The sequence below is a fragment of the Cannabis sativa genome, chromosome 5, assembly GCF_029168945.1.
Source record: "Cannabis sativa cultivar Pink pepper isolate KNU-18-1 chromosome 5, ASM2916894v1, whole genome shotgun sequence".
NCBI lineage: Eukaryota > Viridiplantae > Streptophyta > Magnoliopsida > Rosales > Cannabaceae > Cannabis > Cannabis sativa.
This window is the reverse complement of record NC_083605.1, coordinates 23010750-23016749: the sequence shown is the minus strand read 5'-3', so window position 1 is coordinate 23016749 and position 6000 is coordinate 23010750.

Genomic DNA, 6000 nt, shown 5'->3' with positions numbered 1-6000 from the left:
GGCTGCCGAAATCATGAACCAGTTAACTGAACTATTCGGGATGGCATCAATTCAAGCTCGCTTTGAGGCGACTAAGAATTTCATCAACGCACGGATGAGACCTCATCAGAGCGTGCGTGATCACCTTCTCCAGATGACTAGTTACTTCCAGGAAGCTGAGAATCATGGAGCTGTTATAGATCAGACAACTCAAGTGAGTTTGATCTTAAACAGTTTGACTCCAACCTTTTTGCCCTTCACTTCAAACTATGTCATGAACAAGTTGGAACTTGACTTTCACGAGTTAATCAACAACCTTCAGACATTTGAAAAATTGATTGGAGGATCACAGAAAGGAGGATCTAAAGCTCCTAGTTCTAGCAATTCTAATAGGGGGGCTAAGGCTGAGGCAAACATTGCCTCTACTTCCAAACCCAACAAGAAGAAGAAGTGGAAGAATAGCAAGAAGCCTGATCAAGCTGTGAAAACAGTTAAAAAGAAAAAGGTTGCTAATCCCAGAGATAAGCCAAAAGGAAAATGCTTCTATTGCAATGAAAAGGGCCACTGAAAACCCCCAATGCCCTAAGTTTCTATCAAAGAAATAAGGTATTTCTTTCTATGCTATAAACTCATGTGTTTTAGAGAATTATTATCCCCTTGGGTTATTAATTCTGGACCTACTAACCATGTTTGTTTTTCTTCTTATTTCAGCTCCAGCTACTTGAACTTGGATTGCTATCCTAGCGAGTTGAGTCGGATGGTTGGACAGATGGGTGGAGATAGTCCAAGATTGAAGATGAAGCTCGGAATCTTCTTTATTATAATTTTTGAATAAATTGTTTTAATTTAAGAACAATTTGAATTTCAACTATTGGTTTGGGATTTTTATTCCTTATTTTTCATATTATTGCAGACAATTCATTTTTTTGGAGAATATTATAATAAAATATTTTTCTCTTTTGGTAATGAATTGCATTCATGAGTTGAGCTTTATATTTCTTTATCTTATGTATGCCTATACAAATTATATTTATATGTTTCAAATGTTTGTATGTGTTTGTGTTTTATTATTGATACAAAATCTATTGTATATTATACTCTGCAAAGAGATAATACCACATAAACACTTTAGACTTTCAATTCTATGTTTATGAATAATTGTTAATTCTGAAATAATTATTAAGATTTTGTTTAATAAAAAGATCTTTTGATCTGATAGGGGTGAAAAAGGTTAAGAATAATGTATGCAGTTCAACAATCTTTTTTTATCTATTGAATTCTGGATTATATTCATAACTCCACATGATCTCTATAACACTTGGGGGTGGATGAAGCTATTGACATATGTAGTTCATTTTGAACTCTAGACTATACTCAATACGCCACAGTATCTCTATGTCACACATATTTTGATTAAACATGGATATAATATAATGAACAAAATTAGGAAATTAGTAGAACATATTCTTGATCTTAATTCTTGTTCCAATTAATATGTTACTGTTGTAATAGAAATTGATACCAATAAAAGTTCCTGGACATAGTATCACAATACCTCATTTAAGTGGGAGAATTTTAAACATTCTAAGCTCATCTCTATTTGGATGACACTTGTGATAGGAACTTTTAGAATACAACTGAGAAAGTAAATCTAACCATTCATATGGATAGAAATAACTCTTCAGAATTTTGAGAATAAGATAGTAGAATTTTGCATAGTCTATTCGAATGACTTAGGCAAAATCCCTAATCCTCATGAAATGTTTTATGGTATCTCTAATGATTACTTAATCTTAAGCAAGTATTTTACATTAATGTTAATACTAGATTGCTATGCTGATGGCTTAGTCTAGAAGGAACTTTCAGACTAAGATAATATGTCACAACAAGATATCCCTGAAAAACCCTAGTAAGAGGTTAAATGTACTTCTATGTATGAATTTAACCAGACTCCTACTGATGAGTGGGAGCTATCTAAGATGAAATCAAACAAGGAACATTAGGAGACAGTCAAGAAAGATTTCTGAAAGTGACCTATATGTTAGATAATAGAGGTTATATTAGAATCCTTATATCTACACCAACTCATAACCAATTCGAGATAGTGGTTACTCTGGCGGTGGAGGAATTATTCTAAAAGAGTGTAAAAACCCATCTATAATAATTTAAGCTCCATCAGTGAACATACATAACTTTGTAATTTCAAAAAAATACTGGAAAGTTATTCAACTAAAGAAAATTCTACACTGTGTTATCTCTATTCCATTTTTTTTGGATAGAATGAGAGATATGTCTTCTGTTTATTCAGATGCACTTAATAAGTTGTAAAGAATTCAGTATCCCTAGATGAGTAATGCATATAGTAAATAATGATGCATAATGTTTTATGAACACAAAGGAAGTAATGGGGGAGAAAGCAGTAGCTTACCACAGACTTACAGTTCCAGTAATTTGGGTTGAGTCAAATATACTACACTTGATCTGGATATCAAGACAATTGATTGATTGAAATGCACTACTTGTTTTATGTTAGTGCAAGTGGGAGTTTTTTGGGATTTTATGCCCTAAATAAAACCCATTTCAATCTAATCTGATTTGTTATCAATAAAAGATTAGAAGTCATTTATGTTTACATGTAATTTTCATGTTTATGGTTTAATATATACAAAATATGTTAAGTCCAGAACAAATAGTTATTCACAATCACAGTGATGTCAATGTTGGGTTTTATGCCCTAAATAAAACTCATTTCAATATAATCAGATTTACTTATTAATATAGATCAGAAATAACATTTAATGTTGCATGGTTCACATGATTTATTTCATGATTATATGTACATAAATTATAAATTCATCTGAAACCCTTTTCACATACTTGATCCTGTTTACTGTGCCGTCAACACATTGGAAAGTAAACATGACTATGTGAATAAAGTTTCCTAGATTTATCAGACACAGGGTTTTACTGATATGATAATCTACAACAAGAGTTTACTTGCATTTGGAGAAGTGCTATGTTCTTTCCAGAGCATTGGTTAAAGTAAAGCTCAGGTTGGATGCATGGAGTATGCATCGGAAGGGACCGATATTGAACTTTGACTTAGATTTATTAAACTTACCGTAATATCTATTCAAGTCAATATCGCCTAGTTGATCCTAGATCAAATGATCTTAATCCTGTTATGATTAGGCTCAATCTTGAAAGGCTATTCGTGTTCTTTGATTTGTTAGTTAAGCCTACTTTTAGGTCAGGGTGATACGTACATTTTGGGAACACGGTAGTGCAATTGAGTGGGAGCGCTATCATAAACATGGAATCTATAGCTTCTATCTGGCGAATAGTAAGCAAAGGATGATCTCCTTCGAGCTTGACCAAACGAACATAAATGGTGGAGTACTCATTTCACATAAGCTGAAATATCATTTATACGGGGTCAAGTGTTTTAAGGAATAAATACATTGTAGGGTGTAACGGTAATTTAATCCCTTTACAGTGTAGATCATTCATATAGAGGATCATTGATCACATTAGGATTATAACAATGGATAACTAATGATGTGTCTATATGGTGGAACATATAGAGCATTCTATATACTGAGAGTGCAATTCTAAGTTCTATGCGTGGATTCAACGAAGAATTAATAAGTTAGTGAATTTTAGTGCTAAATTCTTGATCTACTTATTGGAAGCTCGGTTATATAGACCCATGGTCCCCCCACTAGTTGAGATAATATTGCTTGTAAGACTCATGTAATTGGTTTTGATTAATCAATTATAATTCTCAAATTAGACTATGTCTATTTGTGAATTTTTCACTAAGTAAGGGCGAAATTGTAAAGAAAGAGTTTATAGGGGCATATTTGTTAATTATGATACTTTGTATGGTTCAATTAATAAATATGATAAATGACAATATTATTTAATAATTATTTATAGTTATTAAATAGTTAGAATTGGCATTTAAATGATTGAATTAGGAAATTGGCATTTTTGAGAAAATCAGATACAAAAGGTGGTAAAATTGCAAAATTGCAAAACCCAAGGCCCAATCCACTTATGTATGGCCGGCCACCTATATGTATATTTTAAATTGATTTTTTTATTATTTTAATGCCATATAATTCAAATCTAACCCTAGTGGAATGCTATAAATAGATAGTGAAGGCTTCAGAAAAAAAAGACTTTTCTTCAGACTTTCTGAATCAGAAAAAACTGAGCCTTCTCTCTCCCTATCTTTAGCTGACCACTCTCTCTCTTCTTCCTTAGAATTTCGAAATCCTTAGTGTATGAGTAGTGCCCACACACATCAAGTGATACCTCAATCATAGTGAGGAAGATCGTGAAGAAAGATCATCAGCAAAGGAGATTCAGCATCAAGGATTCAGAGAAAGAGATCCAGGTTCAGATATTGATAATGCTCTGCTACAGAAAGGAATCAAGGGCTAGATATCTGAACAGAAGGAGTCATTATATTCCGCTGCACCCAATGTAAGGTTTCCTAAACTTTATATGTGTTTATTTCATCGTTTTAGAAAGTTCATATTTAGGATGTTAATAAACATACTTGTGAGTAGATCTAAGATCCTGGTAAAATAAATTTCTAACAGTCAACACAGTGGAATGTGATTGTGATTATATGCTTCAAAAGATAATGTCCCTGATTCATCAGTGCACTGGATTTACACTGATGTGATAATCAGCGGTAAAGTATACTTACACCTTGGATAAGTGTTATGTTCTTTCCAGAACATTGGCAAAGTATGCTAGTTTCGGATGTATGGAGTATAGATTGGACTGGGACGGATATTGATCTTGGTAAAGATATTATAATCATACCGCTGTATCTTTCTAAGTCAATATCACTGGTTGATCTTAGATAAGAAGATCTTAATCCTGACATGCTTAGGTTCAATCTCAGGAGTGCTATTAATGTTCTTTGATTTGTTAGTTAAGCCTACTTTTTGGTCAAGGTGATACATACATTTTGGGAACATGATAGTGCAATTGAGTGGGAGCGCTAAACATAGATATGGAATCTATAGCTTCTATCCGGATATAGAAGTGAAACAATGATTTCCTTCGAGCTTGGCTTAATAGAGATAAATGGAAAAGCTCTTGTTTCAGTGATTAAATTAGCTCACTGAAACATCATTTATAGGGAGCTAAGTGTTTTAAGGATAAAATACATTGAGGGGTGAAACGGTAAATTTATCCCTACTCGGTGTAAATCATCTATATAGGATCTTTGCTTATTGAGATTAGAACGATGGTTAAATATTTATAGCGTATCTATATCGTGGAATATATAGAGCGTTCTATATGACTGAGAGTGCAATTCCAAGTTCTATAGTGGATGCAATAAGGAATTAATAAGTCAGGGAATTTACTTGGTAAATTCTAGTTCTGCTTATTGGAAGCTCGGTTGTATAGGCCCATGGTCCCCATACTAGTTGAGACCATACTGCTTGTAAGACTTAGATAATTGATTTTAATTAATCAATTATAATTCTAAAGTTAGACTATGTCTAATTTATGAATTTTCACTAAGCAAGGGCTTAAATGTGAAGAAAAGAGATTCTAGGGATTATTTATTAATTAAGAGACTTTATTAAATCTAAATAAATATTTTAAATGACAATTTTATTTGATAATTAATTTTAATTATTAAATAAATAGTTTTGGCATTTAAGTGGTTAGAATTAGAAAAATAGTATTTTTGAGAAAATAAGGAAAGATTGTTGTAAAATGGCAAAAATTTCAAAGTGGGGCCCATATCCATATGGTATTTTCCATTTAATTTTTTCAATATATTAATGCCTAATTAATTCTAACCTAAACCTATTTGGTTGCCTATAAATAGATAGTGGTGGCTCACACTTAAAGATGATGAAAATTCACCTTCGGTCAAAATTTTCCTGAGCCTTCTCTTCTATTATTTTCGAACCAACCTTCTCTTCCTCTCTTCATTTTTTTTTCATACCTTGAGTGATAGAGTAAGTGCCCACACACATCAAGTAG